We start from the raw sequence: 25,080 nt of genomic DNA on the forward strand, positions 1-25,080 counted from the left end.
TCGTCGCGTTGCACACCTTGTCGTCACCAACACCAACCGAAATGCGGCGGCCCGAGAAGCGTCGATGCAGCTCACTGGTGTGCAAGGGTCGATTAAAGCTGCGGTCTCGAAAGTCTTGCTTCCGGTCTTCACCATCACCGAAGCAGTCGGAAGGACGTTGGCGCTGTGACGTTGTAGCAGCGATGAAAGCGACGGAGCTGGTGTAGGGGAGGCTGAGCGCTGCCTTGACGTAGGCGTCGGGCGATTTGGCGGATTTTGCCGGCGCAAACGCTGCCCAGAATTAGACCGCTCATGCATATGCAGCAGCGTGTGGTGGTTCCGCTGGCACTTCTTGCATTTTCCACTGCGACAGTCAGCTTTCGAGTGGTCGTGGGCAAGACAGTTCGAGCAATACTTGTTTACCAAGACTGCACGAAGCCGCTTCTCAGCGCTCAGCTTCAGAAACCTGCTACACTTCCGTAGAGGATGGACTCCCTTGCAGACTCGGCAACGGTAGGATTTAATACCTCGAGTACGTCTGCCGTCCAGGGGTTCTTCGGTGCGTGTTCGGGGAGCCATTTTTCAAATCTAGATCATGGATGAATGAAGGTGAATAAAGGGAAATCATATTAGGGATTGTGGATAACAACTTAGGACTAAAAAAATGTGGGCCAATTTATTGTGGAAGTTTTGAAGGCTCCACAGGCAGAAGGACGACTTTGGTTATTGGACGTTTGACAACCCCGCGTGCCGTGCGGATGTCCACTACACGGACATTGCCATCGGCTCCTGGGAAGACAGAGTCAATTCTGCCGAGCCGCCACTCGTTGGAAGGCAAATTCTTGTCCTTTATGACAACCATGTCGCCGACGTGAAGATTCTTCGCGGGGGCCTGCCACTTATTGCGCTTGTGAAGTTCTTTAAGGTATTCTTCCTTCCATCGCATACGAAACTGCTGATGGAGGGCCTTTAGATGTTGCCAGCGGTTGATCATAGACCTGGTGTCCCTTTTGACTTCTGGTTCCACGGTAGACAGAAGAGGTCCTCCAACAAGAAAATGACCTGGTGTCAGGGCCAATAGTTCGGTAGGGTCTTCGGATATAGGGGAGAGTGGCCTGGAATTTAGGCAAGCTTCAATTTTTGCCAGAAGCGTCGAAAGCTCTTCGAAAGTATATTTTCGAGTGGCTGTGGACTAATAGAACAGTGCTTTAAAGCTTTTAACACCAGCTTCCCATAGGCCTTCCATGTGAGGGGCTCCCAGAGGTATAAATTGCCAGGTGAGCTGCTGATGACCATAGGCATCTGTCACAGACTCTTTTACAGCCTGCAGGAAGTCGCGAGAAAGCAAGGCGGCAGCGCCAACGAAGGTTTTTCCGTTGTCAGACTGGACTTGTCGACGACACCCTCTCCGGGAAACGAAGCGAGCGAAAGCGGCGAGAAACTTCTCGGTCGTGAGATCAGAGGTAGGCTCTAAGTGGATGGCCTTGGTGGAAAAACAAACGAACACTAACACATATCCTTTTGTTATGAGACATGCTCTTCCGGTATAATTTTTAATTTCGAATTGGCCGGCGAAGTCCATTCCCGTGTACGTAAATGGTCGGGAGAACGATGCACGGTTTTTTGGCAAAGTGCCCATCAACTGTGTTTTAGCCTTTTCTTGTGGATCACGCATACCTTGCAGGAGTTTACTATTGCCTTTACTAAGTTTTTAGTTTTGGTATCCAGTATCTTGACCGAATGAGGCGTACCATCAACTGGTTGCCGCCATGGAAGGTTATGCGATGAGTGAACTGGACAAGTAGGCGAGAAAGTGGGCAGCTATATGGAAGGATAACTGGATGCCTTTCATCATATTGAAGGCTGTCGGAGGCCGTCACGCGACCGCACTCTCTTATCAGACCATGTTGATCTATGAACAGGTTCATGCTCAGGATAGAACTTGAAGAAGGCACAGAGCGCTTTTCATTTAAGCAGTGATAATCATGGGAGAAGTCTCTGCGCTGAGTATTCAGAATAAGTAGTCGTTCGGCGGCGGAAATGTCCGCAGCTAGCAGGTGCTTATCAGAGGGTGTTGCTTGTTTTTTACATCGCTGGATGAAACGATTGACATAAGCGAGAACCCGCAGTGCTTTGTCGAACTTGGAAAAACGGTCAAGGAAATCTTCTGACGGAATAGTTGCGACGTGGGACTTAAGGGGACGTTTCTCTAGCTCGGTCGCTGGGGAATTCTCGCCCTGACTTGGCCATTGGCTGCGTGGCTTTTGCAACCATGCGGGACCATGCCACCAAAGAGGATTGTCGACCAATTCCTGAAGTGCTACCCCTCTACTGGCCAGGTCTGCGGGATTGTGTTCGGATTGAACATGCGACCACTTCTCGGCCTTTGTAGACTGGGTAATCTTGGTCACCCTATTGGCAACAAAAGTAGTCCACTGGCAAGCTGGCTTGTTTAACCATGCGAGCACAATGGTGGAGTCTGTCCAGCAGAAGAGTTCGGATGTGAGTATTGGCATACTCGGAAGAACACTTGCTGCCATTTCAGCAAGTAACAAGGCCCCGCAAAGCTCTAATCTGGGAAGCGATACCGTTTTTACCCGCGCAACTCGCGTCTTTGCAGTGAGAAGGTGCACCATAGTCGTATGCCCCACTTCCACTCGTACATAGATCGCAGCACCGTATGCCGTTTGAGACGCGTCACAAAAACCGTGATGCTCGACTCTGAATTCTGGTCGGAAGGAGACCCACCTTGGAATGCGGATTCGATTTAAGGCAGAATAGCTTTGTAGGAAGCTCTGCCATCTCAGACACAGATCACTTGGAAGTTCGTCGTCCCACCCCAGGACCTGCAGCCAAATCTCCTGCATGAAGATTTTCGCACGCACTACGAAGGGCGCGAGCCACCCTGCAGGGTCAAACAATTTGGCAATTTGTGACAGAACCTGGCGTTTTGTAAGGGACGATTCATCGGATAATTCGGGCGGAACAAAGAAATATTCATCAGATGTGGTTTTCCAACGGACACCGAGCGTTTTTGCCGTGCTTTCGGCATCGATCTCCAGAAAATCGGAGCGCAGGAGATGGTCACTCGGAATGTGAGCCAAAATATCCTTATGATTGGACGTCCATTTTCTCAATGGAAACCCAGCGGAGTTGAGGGCACTTTGTAGCTCTTGAATCGAGAGCCGAGCGTCTTTATAGAGTCGGCGCCAGCAAGGATATCATCTACATACATAAAATGACGAATGACATCACTCGCTTTAGGATGGCTGTGTTGTACGTCAGTTGCCAGTTGTTGAAGCACGCGAATGGCCAGGTACGGAGCGCAATTGACTCCAAAGGTGACCGTTTTCAACTCGAACTCTCGGATGTCCCCATCAGGATTACGGAGCAATATCCGCTGGAAAGGCGTGTGCTTCGGATCTACCCAGATCTACCGATACATCTTTTCAATATCGGCGCGTAACACGTATTGAAAATACCGCCACTTTAGGATTTGAATGGTAAGGTCGGACTGTAAGACTGGGCCAGCATGAAGGATATCATTTAAACTGGCCCCATTCGCAGAAGGACTGGATGCGTTGAATACTACGCGCAGCTTTGTAGTAGTGCTCTCAGGCTTAAGTACGGCATGATGTGGAAGGTAGTAGCTGGCGAAATCGTGGGTAGGAAAGACCTCTCTCATATGGTTCAGATCCAGATATTCTTGAATCACTGAGTTGTATCGTATCTTTAGTGGAATGTCTCTTTTTAAGCGTTGCTCGTTTCTCAAAAATTGAGATAACGCAAAAGACCTGGAGTACCCTAACCCTGACCCTGAATGTTCCGGGTCGCGAAAAGGTAGGGTTACGACTTATCTGCCTTTCACATCTCTCGTGGTCGTTCGGAGAAAATTCTCTTCGCAGACGGAATCGGATTCCTTTACCAACTTTATTGGTAGATCCTCCACCTCCCAGAATTTGGTGAAGATTTTTGAAGCCATTGTCGTACGCTTGAGGAATTTGCGTAGAGAAGGTGGCAATCTGACTCTGGGTGGAAGCGGTTACTGGCCCAGTGAGCACCCACCCGAAAATTGTTTCTTGTCCAAGGAGGGAGCCACAGATGTTTGTTTTTGCCCGATTTAGGAGAACCGAAGGCAGAATGTCGGCTCCTATCAGAACATCTATCTGTGCACTTCGGATCCGCCAATGGTAAATCGGGAAGATTTCGAAGAAAGTCTTGCGGAATTGGGTAGGAAGGCAGATTCCCTGCCAGTTGAGGAAGGACATAGGCTGACGTCTCTAACTGCAGAGCGGGCCTACTTGGAGATCTGATTGTAAAATGACAGAGCTTCTTGGACTGAGCGGACACTGTCTGATTTAAGCCTGAGACTTGGGCTTGGACGACTTAGAAGGGTAATTTGAAAAGATTGAACAGACGCTCAGTCACAAATGTTGCTTCGGATCCTGAGTCGATAAGGGCACGAGTTTTTCTTATCGTCTCCATCGGGCATACTAAGACGAATAGCTGTGGATCTCGCAACACTATGTTTGTGTCAGTTTGGATGAAAAAAATGCGTAATTTTAGGTGTGTGCAACGATTGGAATGGATCACGCTACTTGAAAATGGTATTTTTGAGTTTTTTATGGACTCGTACTTTTCCGGAATTTTGGACTTGGAATTGGAAATTTTCAGTTAACCAGACGAGAAAAAACAAATATGCGGAATTGTAGATGTGTGGAACGATTGGAAAAGGACACGCTACTTGAAAAATGTTATTTTTAGTTGTGCCAGTTTGGATGTAAACAAATGCAGAATTGTACGCGTGTGGAACGATTTGAAAAAATACTATTGCGTAGTCTTTATGGACTAGGAATGTTTTCGGAACGTTGGAATTGAAATTGGAAATTTTCAATTAACCAGACGATAAAAATCAAATATGCGGAATTGTATGTGTGTGGAACGATTTGAATGGGACATGCTCCTTGAAAATTGTATTTTTGAGTTTTTTATGGACTATGACTTTTCCGGAATGTTGGAATTGGAATTTTTCAATTACCCAGACGAGAAAAAAAACAAATATTGATTTTTGTGCATAAGACTCCTGTTTCTTTTTGCACCTCCGCCCATGAAAAATAGTATCTCGGAGTTTTTTATGGAATCGGGCTTTTCCGGAATGTTGGTATTGGAATTGGAATTTTTCAATTACCCAGACGAGAAAAAAAACAAGTATTGATTTTGTGCATAAGCCCCCTGTTTCTTTCTGCACCTCCGCCCAAGAATAGCTGAAATCAAATGTTCATATATGTATTTTGGTCAAATAACATATGTAAGATGCTGCACTGTTAATGTGTATTTTCGCTCAGAGAAAAATATGTAAGTATGAAGCCTCTGTAAATATGTACACTCGCTCAGAGAAAAATATATAAGTATGAAGCCTCTGTAAGTATGTGTGCTCGCTCAGAGAAAAAATATATAAGTATGAAGCCTCTGTAAATATGTATTTTCGCTCAGAGAATAAAATCAGAGAGTAATATGTAAGTAAAAAATGCGATTGGACAATTTTGTATTTTATTTGCAGCGCCGACGGGAAAAATGTATGGTTGCATGTAATTTTTTTTTTACCAGGAGAGGTAAAAAATAGTTAATATTTCTTGCTGATTGTGATTTGTGATTGTGATTTTTTTGTTTTGGAGATAAGTGGACGAATGTATGTAAATGTGAATGTAAAATGTAACTTTGTGCAGCGGAGGCTCTACACAGTGAAAAAGAACAAAAACGAATGGGGGCCAATATTGCCGGAACACTTTAATTGAAAATTGGTATATTTTTTCACTGTGGCACGCGCAAAATATTAACACTTTTTGTAATTTAGGAGTTTGTAAATTTATTCGTAGGAATTTTTTGGAAAATTGCAGGTTGATGTATGAATGATGTACGGCCAACTGGACTTAGAAGTATTGTACATTAATATGCACAAAGGGGAGGACGATTAAGATGGCCGCACAAATTGCAAGTGGAAAAGTGAAAATTTGAAGTTATTGATTGCCGTAATGTCGGATTGAAATCGGAATTTGATTTGACATGAATATCATCCAGAAAGTAAGACGAAATTGTATATTCGAAACACTTACTGGAGACCGGCAATTAATAATTTCTTTCCTACTTATCTTGCTGTTGTATGTTGAAGAGGATCGAGCCACCGAAGCGGGGTCCAAAGGAAAAATATCCGGCTCGAAGGACCAAAAATGAAAGTAGAGGGGGGTGGCCGAGTCCTCTGGAGGGTCCTGGAAGGTGCACAGGTCCTGTAGTTGAAATGACGAGTCGTAGGTGTTTCGGTGTTTGGTAGGAGTGTGGGCGCAACCACTTTTATTCACTATGTAAATCGAACTGACTATTCTAACTTATTCTAATGCTTTTCAGAGCGCAGTGGAGACTTCATGGAGACTTCGTGGTGGGGAAAAGGGAAGCTGCGTGAGAGCGGAGAGCAGATGGGGAGAGCGGAAAGCCGGGAATACCGGGTGCTCCTTTGTGGCCTGAACACTGAGGGAATAGTTTACGTAGAGACGGACGGACAGACGGACGTGGCTAGATCGAATCTCCTAGTGATCAAGAATATATATACTCTATAGGGTAGGAAATGTTTCCTTCACTGCATTGCAAACTTCTGACTGAAATTATAATACCCTCTGTAAGGTTATAAAAATTGTGTAATTTGTAACGAAAATAAATATAACAGGCACCCAATAAAAATTCGAAATATAGAAAGAGAGAATTTACAAATAGATATATACTACGAGCAAAATTTTACATTTTCAAGTTGTATAGACGCATATTTAAAATACCTTGTAGTACAAGGAAATCAAACTAAGTTAAACAATGAAAACTAAATTATGGAATACTTCAACAATTTCCCTTAGCAAAAGTAATTATGACAGATAACCTCGACCCAATTTAAATCATTTGCACGGAGGTGTGGAATAACTTAACATAACGCAGCCCCAAGACATAGTACTTCAAGCGGACAAGTCGAAAGAGCACACCGACGTTAACGGAAATAGCTCGCTGCATAAAAGAAGACTTCAATCAAACTGACTATTCCGAAATAGTGATCAGAGCCGCTCAATAATATAATCAGACCATTCAATCCACAAAAACCGAAATGGTCCCCTTATTTTTAAAAATACACAGTTAAAAAAAAAGATCCTCGTCTCTGTAGGACAAGTTGTTTACGAAAAGAAATGCGGAACGAAATAAACTTAAATACAGATATAAAAAACAGGTAGTTAAGGAAAATATGCATAAAAAACAACAATAGAAATAGGGTTATTCATAAAGATTATATAAAATTCGAATCAAAAAAATTTATTTAAAAAAAAAAAAAAAAAAAAAAATTTAAAAAAATATATCAATAAAATAATATATATTAATAAATAAATTTTAAAATACAATTTTACTTTTTTCAGAAAGGTTTTTTCCCGGGTACTTATATTGAACTTAATACTTTTAACAATTTCCGAAATAATTGACTTCACAAGTAACGTGTATTTGTAATTTAAGGACAACAAAGACGTATTGACGTACGATACATACGCACACTTATTTCACGTAACTAATTTAAGTTAACAATTCACATGTTAATAATTAACATGGAAACGAGAATTTTAAATAAATCAAATTTCAATCAATTAAGAGCTCGAAAATACATTATCAAAAATAATACCAGAAAGGCAAAAAAGGAGGAATGAACGAAATAGGAACTTTATGGAAACGGATAACAGGAACTTCTGATCATGATGATTTCATAAATATTCAGAATAAAATAGACGAGTTAATACCACATTATTTAACGAGGTAAAATATTTGTTTTTCATTTTTCACCAAAAAAAACTTTGACGTCGAGCCCGCAAAACTTTAAATTAATGAACAAAAGGTCGCCAACAAACAAAGCTACAAAAACGGAAGGCACGCCGCAAGCAGACACCAAACATGGGATATGCTGATTTTAAAACCAACAATAACAACTATAAGGGCGTTATAAACAAATTCCAGCAACATCTAAAAAAGAAGTCAAATTAAAATCTAGTATACAACTATCACAATCATCAAATTCACTTTTAGCTTTCGTAATTATAACTAACTAGCGGTTGAAACTGTTAACAGACCGAGAGCGAGATGAGAGTTCATCTGGACATAACTGCTCTCGACTGTAAACCTGGCCCCTCCCTGGCGCGGACATTAGGGCACCCGTCTCGTACTTCTTGGTTCCAGTGTCGAGAACCAAGATGGCCGTCAGGATGATTTGCACACTCCGATGCTGCAACAGAGACACCACATATGGAGCTGCAGTTGGCGCTCCGGCCTGGTCGGAATGCGGAAAATGATTCCGCGAGCTGGGCATTGGACTCCGAGAGCGTGAGCCGGAAGCTGAAGGTCGAGGTGACACTTTTTGCAAGTGTCTCCGCTGCGACATAATCCTTCGGAATGCTGGTGTGCCAGGCAATTACTGGAATATTTGTTGATGATAACGGCGCAGAGCCGCTTCTGAGTGCTGAGCCTCAGAAAACGGTTGCACTTCCGTAGCGGAAGGATTCACCGACAGACTCGGCAGGGGTAGGATCGAGTACCTCGGGAACGTCATCGACTTGTATATCTTTGGAAGGATTCTGCCGCTTATTGCCCTTGTGAAGTTATTTTAAGTACTCCTCTTTCCATCACGCACTGAACTCCTGATGCCACCGATTTATAAACAACTTAGCTTCGCCCTTAATTTTCGGACATTCCAATGTCATGGGCCTGGAATTAAGGCACGATTCAACTTTGACAAGAAGAGTGGAGAGCCTTTATTGCCGACTTGAAAAGTGCTTTGAAGCTTTTCATTCCAGGCTCCCACAATCCTCCCACATCTGGAGCTCCGGGTGGAATGAAACGCCACAAAAGTCCCTGATGGCTATAGGCAACATTCACAGACACCTTGATCGCTTGCTTAAAATCAAGAGAAAGTAGAGTCACTGCCCCCACAAAGGTTTTGCCAGTATCCGAATGAACCCGTTGAGGACAACCTCTTCTAGCTACGAATCGGGCGAATGGCGCGAGGAAATTCTCGGTTGTGAGGTCGGAAGTGGGCTCTAAATGGATCGCCTTTGTAGAGAAACACACAAATACGCAAATATATCCCTTGGTAATGAGGCATGCTCTGCCTTTATAGTTTTTTGATTTCAAATGGGCCTGCATAATCAATGGCAGTATATGTAAATGGCCTGGAAAAGAAAAATCGATCGGTCGGAAGATCGCCCATTAATTGCGTCTGAATTCTCTTCTTGTACATGAGCACAGCTTTTACCAGATTCTTGATTTTAGGAATCCAATACTTCGATCGAATGAGGCGTACCACTAGTTGGTTGCCGCTATGCAGGGAAATCTGATGTGAAAAAAAGGACGATCAGACGAGAAAGCCTACAATTGTATGGCAGTATAATAGGATGGCGCTCGTCATACTGAAGAGCTGTTGAGGCAGTAATGCGACCAGATGCCCATAACAGGCCGTGGTGGTCTACGATTGGAGACCGGTTGGCTATCGGGCTGGACACTTGAATTGGACGCTTATCGTTTAGGAGTTTAAGTTATTGGATATATTCCTCACGCTGATCATATAGAATACGGGCTCTTTCAGCTTCTGGGACCTCCGCCTTCGTAGGCCGGTCAGCTGGGCCCCTCGAAATCTTCCGGCAGCGTTAAATGAACCGTAACACGTACGCAAGGACCCGCAGGGACTTGTCCAACTTGGAGAATCGTTCCAGAAAATCGTCGGATAGGGCCTTTTCGAAATTGATCTTCACAGCACGTTGCTCTAAGTCTGTAACTGGAGTCGCAAGCCCCAGTGTTGGCCACTTGCCTTTTGGCTGTTATAACCAGTCCGGTCCTTGCCACCATAGTTGGCTATGAACCAGCTCCCGAGCCCAATGCTCAGCGCTCGTCACTTGAGTAATCTTGGTCGGTTGGCTAAAAACGTGGCACAGTGGCATGCCGGTTTGTTCAACCATGCGAGGACGATGGTGAATCAGACAAGCAGAAAATGTTGGAATTGGAAATTGGCATATTCGGAATCGATCATTTCTGACAACAACAATCCCTACACAGCTCGAGCCGTTGAAGGGACACCGTTTTAACATGTGCGACTCGGGTTCTGGCGGGAAGCAGATGTGTCGTAATATTATGTCCTACTTCAACCCACAAGTATATTACGACCCCATATGCCTTCTGCGAAACATCACAAGACCCATGATGCTCTACCTTCACCTCTAGCTGGAAACCAACCCAACTAGGAACACGGATCTTCTTGAGCTCGGAATAGCTGCGTAAAAATTCTTGCCATCTTTGATTCATTTCTGTGGGGATTTTTTCATCCCAGCCTAACTTTTGCAACCAAATTTCTTGCATAAAGATTTTTGAGCGGACAATAAACGGGGACAGCCATCCCGCTGGGTCAAAGAGTTTCGCGATTTGGGAAAGAACCTCTCTCTTCGTATAATCGAAACTAGTGGTGGAACAAAATAGAACTCGTCCCAGGTCGCATTCCACCGATCACCAAATGTTTTGGCAGTGCTTTCGGAATTGATATCGCGAAAGTCATAGTGGAGTAGGTGCTCGTTAGGGATAACTTCGAGTATGTTATTCTGATTAGCTGTCCACTTTCTCAACGGGAGCCCGGCGAGGTTAAAAAAGTGGCAAAACTTGCTGATAGCAAGTCGAGCCTCTTGCTATTGGCCCCTGCAAGTACGTCGGGTACGTACATATAATATAATAATAATGCCGTACATAATAATGCCGAATAATATTGGTCGCTTTAGGGAAATCCGTTTCTTCGTCTGCCAACTGTTGGAGTACGCGTAGTGCCAGAAACGGTGCACAGTTGACACCAAAGGTGACGGTTTTTAGCACAAAATCGCTTACTTCTACTTCTTTATTCCGGAATAAAATTCTTTGGAACGGCCTATGCTTGGGATCGACCCAGATTTAAAGGTACATTTTTGTAATGTCTGCACTGAACACGTACTGCAAATAACGTCACTTCAAGATCTAAATGGTTAAATCAGATTGTAGGACTGGACCAGCATGAAGAATATCGTTCAAGCTTGTCCCATTTGCTGAAGGGCTAGAGGCATTGAATACCTCTCGAAGTTGGTGGTTGCGCTCTCGGGTTTGATCACAGCGTGGTGTGGAAGATAATAGTTTGGAGTATCGTAAGACAGGGGAACTTCTCTCGTGTGACCCAGATTCAAATACTCTTGAATGACTGTGTCATATTGCTCATTTAGTGGCTAGGCAATGTATCGCGAGTACCCCATTTGAATCCTAAATTTTCGGGTTCGCGAAACGGTAAAGTTACCACGTATCTCCCGCTTGCGTCCCTAATGGTGGTTTGGAGAAAATTGCTCTCGCAATAGGAATCGGATCCCTTACCTCTTTGTTGGTATATTCTCCACCTCCCAAAACTTAGTGAGAAGTTTTTCTAAGACCTTGTCACTCGTTTCGGTTATCTGGGTCGTGAAAGCTGCTACACGCTTTTGGCATGATGCGTTGGACACCGGGCCGGCAAGCACCCAGCCAAAAATAGTTTCCTGACCTAGAAGAGAGCCACAAATTTTTGTGCGCGTGCCGCTCAGCAACACGGACGGTAAGGTGTCGGCTCTGATCAGAACATCTAAAAATGTGGGATCTGTCAGGGGAATGGCCGGTAAATCAACCAGCGCATCTCGTGGAATAGGGTATGATGGAAAAGTTCCAGCCAGTTCAGGCACAAGAAAAATGGCAAACACTGAATAACAAAAACATTTATTATTGACAAAGGAATTAATAACACAGATTGTTTCAACAGAGGTAAATTCCCTTAAACGAGAAATTGATCCTCAAATACAATACATATAATTGAACAAGAACTAAGTATTCGAACCCAAGGCAAATAAACTGTTATGGTATTAATAATAGGCATAGACATGGTGCACTGAGGGTTTTCATAACTTGCCTAAACGGCCCATATCTTCGACTCTGTGTTCCATGAACCCAACAGACTTTTACAATGGCGTTTGTACAGGAGATGAAAAGCAATAATATGAGAGCAAAGCTCGCTCATAATTTCATAGGAATGAGTTTTAAAAATTATAACTCAAACTAAATTAATTAATTAACCACAGCAAAATAATATTAATTTTAATCAAAAGACATCTAACAATAAAAATTCAAATTATTTAAGATGTAATAAAAAATCAATAGAACAAGTTAATAATAACCATTGGAATAAGGGAAAAATAATAATTATCATTATTGGAGAAAATAATAACAACCAGTGGGGTCAAAATAATAACAATCAGTGTTGACAGAACAACAGCAATCAGTGGGGACTAAATAACAATTGGAAGTACAATAATAATCAGGTACAGCCTAATCCTGCACACATGACAATTGATGATGAAAATTTTTATAGAGGTCATAAAAACAAACAAAATTATAATAATTATTACCCAAGAAATAATTATAATCAAACCCAAGCGCAGGAAGTAAATACTAGCGCCGGTCAGAAAAAATTAAAGCGTCGGTCCACCATTGTAACCGCAAAGAAGACAAATTGTTTTATGATCAAGAATATTAAATAAATCAATTATCGTTAACTGATGAAGTATACTATACAAAAATACTTTGATGCCCAAAAGGGAATTGAATCACAATCTGAAATGGTTGATAAAAGTTTATTTAGCTTGGGAGCTCAGAATACTGAGCACGACGACGTAGAAATATCCGTCAACAAAAAATGTATAGTTTGGGATACAAAAATCCTGAACACGCCGACGTTGAATTATCCGTCAACAAAAAAATTTATAGTTTGCGATCCAAAACCCCTGAACCCGCCGACATAGAAAAATCCGTCAACAAATAATTATATAGTTTGGGACAAAAAATCCTGAACACGCCGACGGAGAATTTTCCGTTAACAAAAAGTTAAAACGTTTGGGAACACTAAACCCTCAACGCGCCGACGTCGAACCATCCGTCAATAAAAAGTAACATTTTTGGGATCAAAGGATTCTGAAAGAAATAAATGGAATAATATATAAATGTTTAATTCAAATCAATTTGAAGATTTGGAGAAAAAAATAATTTACCTAATTGATAAGAACACTCTAAAATAAACTCACAAATTCCATTTAGAACTTATATTCGAGGCGAAGTAAATACTAATATTGACAGGGCAATTTATAGGAAACAATGGCTCTATGCCCTATCAATTTCAGATTTCGTCAATAGTGAAATCAATAGAGCGCTAAACGAAATTATTGTAACGTAAAGTCTACTTTGTTGTTACAATTCACCAGTATTGGTGGTTCCCAAAAAAGGTCAAGACGAAGATGGTTGCCCAAAACATAAACTTGTTATAGAGTACAAGAAATTAAACGGAAACACAATACCGCATAGGTACCCGATGCAAGACCCGTCTGTAATATAAGCCAAATTAGGAAAGGCAACATTTTTTTCAACAATTGACTTGGAATCAGGATTCCATCAAATTCTAATAAAAGACTCCGATATTGAAAAAAACATATTTTTCTATTAACAACGGAAAATTTGAATTTTTACGCATGCCTTTCGGGTTAACAAATGCGCCCAGAAATTTCCAGAGAGCAATGGATGACATTCTCAGAGAACAAGTAGGAAAAACATGCCACGTTTACATGGACGATATTATAATTTTTTCAAACACAATCGAGCGAAATTTCTCAGATTTAACTCAAATAATAGGCATTTTACAAAGAGCAACCTCCTTTCTTGGTTATATTGTTTAATTTAATGTAATCAAAACAGATCCTGAAAAAATTTCAACAATTTTAAGGTATCCGTTTCCACAAAATATTAGAGAACTTCGAAGTTTTCTGGGCCTAACTGGCTATTACCTAAAATTGTCTGCTCTCAGTAGTTTTGTAAATGTAATACAAACCGTAAACCGTTAAATCAGTTTAAACAACAACTGTTATTTACAACGGGGACGTTTAACAATACATACAATACATGAGTCACTGGAAGTTTTTGGCAGGCCACGACACATAATTGAATACGACACACCAGAAAATGTAATAACTATTTTAAAAGAATATATATTCTAACAAACATTACGGTAGGAATTCATTGTACATTAGAGGACTTATATCACATTCAATTACCCTTAAAAACATAATTTTACCAACCAATTTCTTTTTACGAGAATTTTTCTTCAAGACAAAGAAAACAATGGAGATAAAGCCATAATAATAGAAGAAAAACACCGTCAAGCTCATAGGGGTCTAGATGAAAATTATAAACAAACAAACAAATTATAAACCCTCAACGCGACGACGTCGAACCATCCGTCAATAAAAAGTAACATTTTTGGGATCAAAGGATTCTGAAAGAAATAAATGGAATAATATTAAAATGTTTAATTCAAATCAATTTGAAGATTTGGAGAAAAAAATAATTTACCTAATTGATAAGAACACTCTAAAATATACTCACAAATTCCATTTAGAACTTATATTCGAGGCGAAGTAAATACTAATATTGACAGGGCAATTTATAGGAAACAATGGCTCTATGCCCTATCAATTTCAGATTTCGTCAATAGTGAAATCAATAGAGCGCTAAACGAAATTATTGTAACGTAAAGTCTACTTTGTTGTTACAATTCACCAGTATTGGTGGTTCCCAAAAAAGGTCAAGACGAAGATGGTTGCCCAAAATATAAACTTGTTATAGAGTACAAGAAGTTAAACGGAAACACAATACCGCATAGGTACCCGATGCAAGACCCGTCTGTAATATAAGCCAAATTAGGAAAGGCAACATTTTTTTCAACAATTGACTTGGAATCAGGATTCCATCAAATTCTAATAAAAGACTCCGATATTGAAAAAAACATATTTTTCTATTAACAACGGAAAATTTGAATTTTTACGCATGCCTTTCGGGTTAACAAATGCGCCCAGAAATTTCCAGAGAGCAATGGATGACATTCTCAGAGAACAAGTAGGAAAAACATGCCACGTTTACATGGACGGTATTATAATTTTTTCAAACACAATCGAGCGAAATTTCTCAGATTTAACTCAAATAATAGGCATTTTACAAAGAGCAACCTCCTTTCTTGGTTATATTGTTTAATTTAATGTAATCAAAACAGATCCTGAAAAAATTTCAACAATTTTAAGGTATCCGTTTCCACAAAATATTAGAGAACTTCGAAGTTTTCTGGGCCTAACTGGCTATTACCTAAAATTGTCTGCTCTCAGTAGTTTTGTAAATGTAATACAAACCGTAAACCGTTAAATCAGTTTAAACAACAACTGTTATTTACAACGGGGACGTTTAACAATACATACAATACATGAGTCACTGGAAGTTTTTGGCAGGCCACGACACATAATTGAATACGACACACCAGAAAATTTAATAACTATTTTAAAAGAATATATATTCTAACAAACATTACGGTAGGAATTCATTGTACATTAGAGGACTTATATCACATTCAATTTCCCTTAAAAACATAATTTCACCAACCAATTTCTTTTTACGAGAATTTTTCTTCAAGACAAAGAAAACAATGGAGATAAAGCCATAATAATAGAAGAAAAACACCGTCAAGCTCATAGGGGTCTAGATGAAAATTATAAACAAATCAGTAGGTTACATTTTTGGCCAAACTTATTTAAAAAATTGAAGGAATATATCAAAAATTGTGATTTGTAATGAAAATTAATTTAACAGGCACCCAATAAAAATTTCAATCGGGGAAACCCCTATTCCAACTAATGAAGGAGAATATTTACATAAAGATATATACTATGCTCAAAATTTAACATTTATTACTTGTATAGACGCGTATACCTTGTTGTAAAATAAATTCAAACTAAGTTAAACACTAAAATAAAGGTAATGGAACTACTCCAACAATTTCCCCAAGAAAAAGTAATTATGGCCGATAACGAACCTAGTTTTACCTCGGACCAATTTAAATCATTTGCACAAAGGTGTGGAATTACTTTGCATTACGCAGACCCAAGATATAGTACTTCAAACGGACAAGCTGTAAGGGCACACTCGACATTAACAGAAATAGCTCGCTGCATAAAAGAAGAGTTTAATTTAACAAACTATTCCGAAATAGTTACTACAGCCGCTCAAAAGTATAGTCAGAGCATTCATTCCACAACAAACGAAAAACCATTTGATAACCTTTATAAAAAAATTGATCATGATAATATTCCCATTATTTTGAAAAATACACAAACAAGAATGTTAGAAACACATAATGAGAAAAGAAAAGAAAAAATGATTATCATGTAGGACAAATTGTTTATGAACAGAAATATGGGGAACGAAACAAACTTAAATCCAGATATAAAACAAATTTTAAAGGGAAATTTGCCTAGCAAAATATTAAATAACAATAGAAACAGGATTATTTATAAAGATAATATTAAATTCTAAAATAAACAACGATTTTGTATTATTTTTTTCAGAAAAATGTTTTTTTTTTTAAGCAAATTAGACAGCTTAATTGAAAACAACAATAAGCAATTAACAATAAATTTAAAATTATTTAATAAAGTAAAATATTTTACTGAAAGTTTAAAGAATTTAGTTTTCAACGAGGAAATAATTTTACGAAAACATCGTTTGCGGTTACTCGCATTTGACTTACAAAATTTATACCATTATCTTAGCAAAAGCAAAAATTATTAATACAAAAATATAAAACGAGTATGAAATTAAAGAAATTAACAATCATGAAAAACAATCTGTAGTATTATCTGACCTAATGGACATATCGAATTTAAAAATGTTATTAAATAATGATTTACTTGTAGTTTACATAAAATATCCTATGATTAACGGTAAATGTGACCTTTACGAAACAAGAGCTATTGCAAAATCCCATGGAAAATTATTAATAAATGATGAAGCTGCCAGTTGCAAAAACAAATAGTACCTAATGACTAATTTTAAGAAAGAACTGTTTAACAACTATCGTAAATTAAGTTTCGAAACTAATTGTTTTATAAAATTATTAAACGGCTACAAAACCAACTGCTCTAAAATAAGAGAAATTAATAATAAAAAAATATGTTACCATTGCCATTTTATAAACAGGAACAAATATAGTAGATAAAACTCAACTAAAAGGTTCATATTTAATTTAGGAAGTTTAAACTTGGCAATTTTTTAGTCGAACCGACACGAATAATTTGATTGTTTGAGTTTTTTTAGTATTTGTTTTAATTTTTCACCGAAAAAATTGATAAAAAAAAATCGCGAACTCTACTGCAATTACGTCGCAGTCTCCAAGAAAATTTAATTCTAGTTTGCAGTAGGATTCGGCGGATTTAAATTGCGAAAATAACATGTGTAAAATTTAGCGAAACTGCGACGACGAGAGAGAGTGGTTTCGATGGAATTCAAATTTCACCAAAATTAATGTCCCAATAATTTCTCCTAGAACCTAACTTATGCTAAGGGGGCGAGAGACGGAGCGAATTCGCAAGAGCGAACAAACGAAAGCTTTTTTGGCTCCCGCTCTCACCCTACAACTATCAATTTCAATAACAGCGCGAAGTGCGCAAACAAGTTTGATTATCCATAGGGAACAAGAACTTTGTTCATTTCATTAGTTCGTCCAATTCTGGAGTTTTGTTCACCAGTTTAGAGTGCCCTATATAGTGTACATATTCACCGGATAGAATCTGTACAAAAGAACTTTTTAACATTTGTTCTACGAGGCCTTAATAGGGAGCCCACATGATTAGTTAAACCTATAAAAATCAAGTGCATCCTATACCTCCGCATTTCAGTTATTTAATTAACTGTTGCAATTATTTCAATTGGAATCGCCATGGTAAATATTAACGGCAGACGCCGCAAAAAAAAAAGGAACCACCAGCTTTAATTCCGTTCCGTCTAGGTTGCACTGGCTCCCAACTAATCGTGCCTTTTCAAACGGCCAGGTTACGTTGAAATACCCAACAAAGTCTTGGGGAACGGCCCCCAAAAAGTGCATCAGATCGCCCTAACCTCAAACCGGCATAAGCGTTCCGCTTCCCATCAGCCAGAGTGTAACCATCAAATCCGGTCCTCTGCCACTTCAGTGCCGATCAGCCGCGCGCCACCGCTTTTCTTTTACCACACACTCCCCCGGTGTCTTCTCCCACTCTAGGATCGTGCAAGCAAAGAAACAGAATCACTAGTAGCTTCGGCGAGGGACGAAACATTTACGGGCGGATTTGGAAAACTAGCGCCGCCATGTAGAGACCGACAAATCACCAGCCTCAACCCAGCTAATGCGTTCGGGTTATATACTCACATTTAGATACCTAAGCAATATTTGCATATAAGCCTACGCGATCGTTTATGGCCAGACCCCACTGTGCCTTAGGCAGGACGACAACCAATACCTTTTCCAGCTTTGTGAATTCACTCGCAGATTAGTTACGGAAACACACATCACTGGCTGGAAGTGCGCCAGCGATGCCATAAATCTTTCAGTGCAAATCGAATCAAAACAAAGGAAACAATGCGTAATCAAATTTCAGGAACTAATTATTGGCATTAAGTTAAATAAAACTTCCTTCCCATACACTAATGCACGGGACTAATCGACTCGTCATCCATGTATTCTTGAAGGCCTTCAACATCTCAAAGTAACGTTGCTGAAACATAACACTCAGTCAACATTAGAACGGAGAGCCACAAGGTTCACTAGACATTTAAGCTCGGTTGCGTTTCGATGAAACTACTTAAATTTTGATACAGCACCCAAGGTCAATATATTAGCTTAGCGCCAGTTACTAATCAAAATGTGTGCTTAATTTGCGAAAAGGCAATGACTGATACGCAGCCATGCTTGATGACTATTTGCAAGCATGTGTTTCATAAAACTTGTATTGACAACAGGTTTCATCCAAATAGGGGGAATGTATGCCCCACCTGTCTGGAGAAGGTTGTGGTAAAAGAAATGTGGAAATTTCTCCCCGGAGAAGAACGAAGACCCAAGTCACGGACAGAATCGACATCCAATTACCAGATCAGTGAATCGGGTACTTGAATTAGGAGCATCACCACGAGAGACCGAATTGGAACAACAGGAACGGCATCAGAACGTTGATCAAGGAATTATTCCTCGCACAAGTAATAGAGGTACTCGGGGTAACACTAATAGTTTGGATATAGGTTCTTATGTGCGAAGAGGTGGAAGACGAGGAAGACCCCCACGTCAATACCATCGGAGCGAAGACAATTTAAATGACGATAATTGGTCGCAGTCAGACATTGAGTTAATAGTTAGAGAAACGGTGATGAGAATGATGAATTCGGTATCCATTAGAAGCGTGTTGAGTGGAAAGTCAACAGCAGGGAAGAGCGGCTTCTGATGACCAAAGTCCGAGGTCCCAACAGATATCATCCCACCTCGCTGCCAATAAAATAGCCGATATCATTCAGAAATGGGGTGTGCGTTTTGAAGGTACTTCTGAGGGGTTGTCGGTAGAAGAATTTTTATACCGAATGCAAGTTTTGATTGATTTTGTAGCACTCAGCAGAAACATTCATCAGTTGTTGGTGGGAAAAGCCATTCCATAAGCGAGTAGACAACTTTGACTGGGAGCAGTTTTGCTTCGCCCTACGTGCTCAATATAAAGAAAGTCGGTCGATCAAGGAGCTGCGCGAACAAATTCGTGCACGTAAACAGAAACCTGGCGAGTCCTTTGACTTATTTTACGAATCCATTTGTAAGCTAATGCAAGGAAAGGGAATTAATTGAACTAGTGCAAGGAAATTTGCTTACTGATATGAAAGATAGATTACTCTTTGAGGAAATACATTCCATCGGACAGTTTTGTCGATTAGTACAAAAGAGAGAACATTTTTTGCAAGATGCGGGAAAATCATTTCGTTTTTCGGGAAATCCCAAGGAGTCCGCATTTCGTGGGCATGAAGTAGACGAGTATACACTGACAGAAACCGAAAGCGAAGAGCAGGAAAAGGACATCTCAGCGTTGCAACGAATACCCTTAAAGATCATTTGCTGGATTTGCGATACAGCCGGTCATGTATGGGAAGACTGTTTAGCAGAACGTCGCGTGTTTTGCTACGGATGCGGAAAACCGCAAGTATACAAGTCAAATTGCCTAAACTGTTAAAATCGTTCGGAAAACCGCAAGTCGCGGGCATCCAACAACCAAAGGGTGTCCCAAGTGCAGACAATAAGCAGATTGATTATTCAGATAATATTAATGAATTAGAAAATATGAACGCTGATCTAAAAGATCTTCAGCCCGAGATTTTATTGACTTCAGAAAAAAAAGGAAGTATCCAGTGAAGTTCAAAAAGCGTTTCGACCATATGAAGAACGGCTTATAAATTATTATTTAGTAATAAATCGTCTTTTTTATGAAAAGAAAAGGTACGAAAAGCGGAATACAGTACGCTTGAAACATTTTTATGTTAATTTAAGAAATAAGCAAAAGAAGGTAGTAGCTACCATTTTTCAGAATAGGTCGGATAGAAGAAGTTATGCAAGTGTTTCTTTCTGAATTTTACAGAATGGGGAGCAAATATTAGCTGATCAGATTTAGCTTTGGGCGATTTTAGTAGTTTTTCAGGATATAAGACCATAGTATCACAAGTTAAAACAGCAGATGCTAAGCCGCATCAGGTCTCCGAAATTTTAATAGTCACCATGACGTATAAGGAGAAACCACAAGATATTGAACTATATGTGATTCCGACCATTGCGCAGAGACTTATCTTAGGAATCGATTTTTGGAAAATTTTCGAATTGGCACCCAAAATAATAGGATGCATAGAAAATTCGCAAGTAGAGAGAGAGAGCAGGTCGAAGATTCCTACCTACTAAATGAGACTCAGCGGCAACAATTAGAAGCGGTGAAGGAATTGTTTCCTAATTCTGCAAACAGGGCCTAGGGCGCACATCCCTAATAAGGCATCACATAGACGTCGGGAAAACCACTCCAGTTAAGCAGAGACACTATCCCGTTAGTCCAGCTGTCGAAAAGATCCTGTACGCCGAAATAGATCGTATGTTAGAGCTTGGGTTAATAGAGCCATCAACAAGTTCTTGGAGTTCAGCAATTCGTATGGTAATTAAGCCGAATAAAGTCCGCCTTTGTTTGGATGCTAGAAAATTAAATGAAGCAACTAAAAAAGACGCATATCCATTGCAGAGCATTGAAGGTATTTTCTTCAGGTTGCCTAAAGCCAATATTATTAGTAAATTGAATCCAAAGGATGCCTATTGGCAGATTCAGTTGACTGAAAAAGCAAAATCACTTACGGGTTTCACCGTGCCTGGACGCGCACTATTTCAATTCGTTGTAATGCCTTTCGGCATATGCAATGCACCATCCACAATGTGCCATCTCATGGACGATTTGATTCCCCCAGATCTACGGCATTGTGTGTTTGGATACTAAGACGATCTATGCGTGGTCACGGAGGATTTCCAAACCCATTTGTCTGTACTAATACGGATCGCAAATCAGTTTCGAAAGGCCAATCTAACTTTAAACATAAGCAAAAGCCATTTCAGTGTGACTAAAGTCAATTATTTGGGTTATATAATTGGAGAAGGAGGTATTACGACGGATTCGGCCAAGATATCATGTATTTTAAACTGGCCATCACCTCGAAATATAAAACAAGTTAGAGGATTTTTAGGAGTTTGTGGCTGGTACCTCCGTTTTGAATTTTGCTGAGTTGACGTTTCCCATAACTGAACTTTTAACAAAAAGCAAGCCCTTTAAGTGGTCACCGGAAGCGCAAAAAGCCATGGATGCACTAAAAGCCAAACTTACCTCTGCCCCGGTATTACATAATCCTGACTTCACGAAGAAATTCTTTCTTCATTGCGATGCAAGTGATTGCTTCAGTTTTAGTACAATTATCAGAATCGGGAGAGGAAGATTTCGAGATAATCACTGATCATTCAAGCTTGATTTGGCTTATGATACATCAAAATGTTACAGGTCGACTAGCACGATTGATTTTTAGGTTACAGGGATTTAAATTCTCCACATCTCATCGTAAAGGAAAGGATAATATCGTTCCGGATGCATTGTCTCGGATGTGCGATAATCAAATCGAGAGCATAGAAATCGTTGGTCCAGAAATCGATCTCAAATCGCCTTCTTTTAATGAAGCTGAATATGTAGAACTTAGAATGAGGGTGGAAGCAAATGTTGATAAATTTCCAGACTTACGAGTGCATGGAAAATTTGTTTACATAAGGACAGAGCATCCCTCAGGAAATACCGAGCAAGAAGCCAATAGTTGGAAACTCTGGGCTCCCGAAAAACTTCGAGCAGTTGCAATTTGGCAGGCACATGATAGTGTTGTTTCTGCGCATGGAGGTATTCAAAAAACGATCGAGCGGCTACGACGAAATCTTTTCTGGCCAGGGTTGTCCCAAAAAGTTCGAAACTATATCAATGCGTGCGAAATGTGTAAGCAAACCAAAGCTCCTAACCAAATTTTGAGACCGCCTTTGGATGAGCAAAGTGTTTCTCTTAGACCATTTCAACGTCTGTACATTGTCCTTCTTGGCCCGTATCCACGCAGTAATGATTGTTTTGGACCATTTTAGCCGATATCACTGGCTCTGCCCATTGAAGAAGGGTACGATTCGCTATGTGAGCGAATTTTTTGTGAATTTGGGGTACCGGAAACTATAATCAGTGACAACAGGTCACAATTTAAAGCTAAGGAATTTGAAGCAATGCTGACAAAATGGGGTATTCGGCATATTTACACAGCCCTTTATTCTCCACAGAGTAATGCACAGAATAATCAGACCGACTGGGATCTACATTTAACAAGCATTTCTTCAGCGCTTCGCTCAGCATTACATCAGTCCATAGGTTGCTCTCCGTATAAAGCACTATTCGGATTTAACAGGGTTAGTCATGGATCGGATTATAGCTTGTTAAAGAAATTATCACTACTAGAAGAATCCACTCGGCTAGAAAGAGTCGACCAATTAGCTTTATTACGCGAGGAAATTAAAAGAAATAGTCGTAAAGCCTACGAAACCAATGTTAAGCAAAATATAATCTCCGATCGAGACCAGTTACATACCGAGAAGGCCAGGAAGTTTCCAAACGCAACTATAACCTTAGTAACTTTAGTGAAAATTATAACAAAAAGTTAGCTCATTCATTTTCTAAATGCAGAATAAAGAATAAATTGGGTAATGCATTTTATTTATTAAAAACGTTGGCAGGAAAAGAAATCGTAACTTATCACGCTAAAGATATACGATCATAATTCCAGCTAATCATGTCTCCGATTACTCGACAGATTATCTGTGGTTGTACTGCAGCTCTGTTCGATAATCTCGAGTATTTTGAGTATACCGAGTATCGTGAAGAAAAAAAAAAAGAGATCAGCTGTTGGTGCAGTATCAAGTCGCATCCACGTTTCTCAGAAATAAAAAAAACTTCGGCCACAACCTTTCCTTTTCCGTTTGCAACGTGAAGATAACGAGACGTATCAATTGGTCAGATCCTCAATTAAGCCCACATGATAAGTTAAACCTATAAAAATCTAGTGCATCCTATACCTCCGAATTTCAGTTAATTAATTAACTGTTGCAATTATTTCAATTGGAATCGCCATGGTAAATATTAACGGCAAACGCCGCATAAAAAAAAAAAAAGGAACCACCAGCTTTAATTCCGTTCCGTCTAGGTTGCACTGGCTCTCAACTAATCGTGCCTTTTCAAACGGCCAGGTTACGTTGAAATACCCAACAAAGTCTTGGGGAACGGCCCCCAAAAAGTGCATCAGTTCGCCCTAACCTCAAACCGGCATAAGCGTTCCGCTTCCCATCAGCCAGAGTGTGACGATCAAATCCGGTCCTCTGCCGCTTCAGTGCCGATCAGCCGCGCGCCACCGTTTTTCTATTACAACACAGACACTCCCGGTGTCTTCTCCTACTCTAGGATCCTGCAAGCAAAGAAACAGAATCACTAGTAGCTTCGGCGAGGGACGAAACATTTACGGTCGGATTTGGAAAACTAGCGCCGCCATGTAGAGACCGACAAGTCACCAGCCTCAACCCAGCTAATGCGTTCGGGTTATACACTCACATTTAGATACCTAAGCAGTTTATGGCCAGACCCCACTGTGCCTTAGGCAGGACGACAACCAATACCTTTTCCAGCTTTGTGACTTCACTCGCAGATTAGTTACGGAAACACACATCACTGGCTGGAAGTGCACCAGCGATGCCATAAATCTTTCAGTGCAAATCGAATCAAAACAAAGGAAACAATGCGTAATCAAATTTCAGGAACTAATTATTGGCATTAAGTTAAATAAAACTTCCTTCCCATACACTAATGCACGGGACTAATCGACTCGTCATCCATGTATTCTTGAAGGCCTTCAACGAGAATTGGACGCGGGTAAGTATACCAAAAGAATGTATTTTAAATACGGTGAAACAATTTAGCTTAATCCAAATATTAGTTCTGTCCGTGTTATGCTTATTCACCATCGATGATGCCTTTATCGCGCAGTCAGTAACGTTCATAGCGGTTTAGCAACACATACACAGTCCCATAACACTCTGAATATACCCATTACTTTATGTATCTACAATATACCCAACACTACCCTAGAATTATTCACCATTGTAACAAGAGCCCAAAATCGAAGGCCAACGGAAAGTCCCCAAATATGTTATCACCCAAAATTGTAGACTAAACAACTCACCCCAATTGTCACGTTCACACGTTCAAAGATAATCAAAGTTCGGCTCGCAGACACATAAACTCCTATTTCAAAAACACATAAACTCCTATTTCAATCCAAAGACATTTCAAAGTCTGAAGGTTTAAAGAAAGTTCTATTTGAATATGGAGAATACAGAGAAGGTGAAAATTTGACTTTCACAAGTACTATTAAACATACAATCCAAACTCAGCATGAAGATCCAGTTTATCGTAAACCATATAAATACCCCCAGAGCGTTGACGAAGAAGTAAATAGGCAAATCAAAGAAATGATAGAACAGGGAAT

General features: G+C 40.1%; 1 pseudogene; it reads right to left on the minus strand.

Moving 5' to 3' along the window:
- Positions 1-655: 655 nt before the first annotated feature.
- LOC121466800 lies at positions 656-4,464 on the minus strand (annotated as a pseudogene).
- Between the last annotated feature and the right edge of the window lie 20,616 nt (positions 4,465-25,080).

The sequence above is a fragment of the Drosophila elegans genome, unplaced genomic scaffold (assembly GCF_018152505.1).
Source record: "Drosophila elegans isolate 14027-0461.03 unplaced genomic scaffold, ASM1815250v1 contig_155, whole genome shotgun sequence".
Lineage (NCBI taxonomy): Eukaryota > Metazoa > Arthropoda > Insecta > Diptera > Drosophilidae > Drosophila > Drosophila elegans.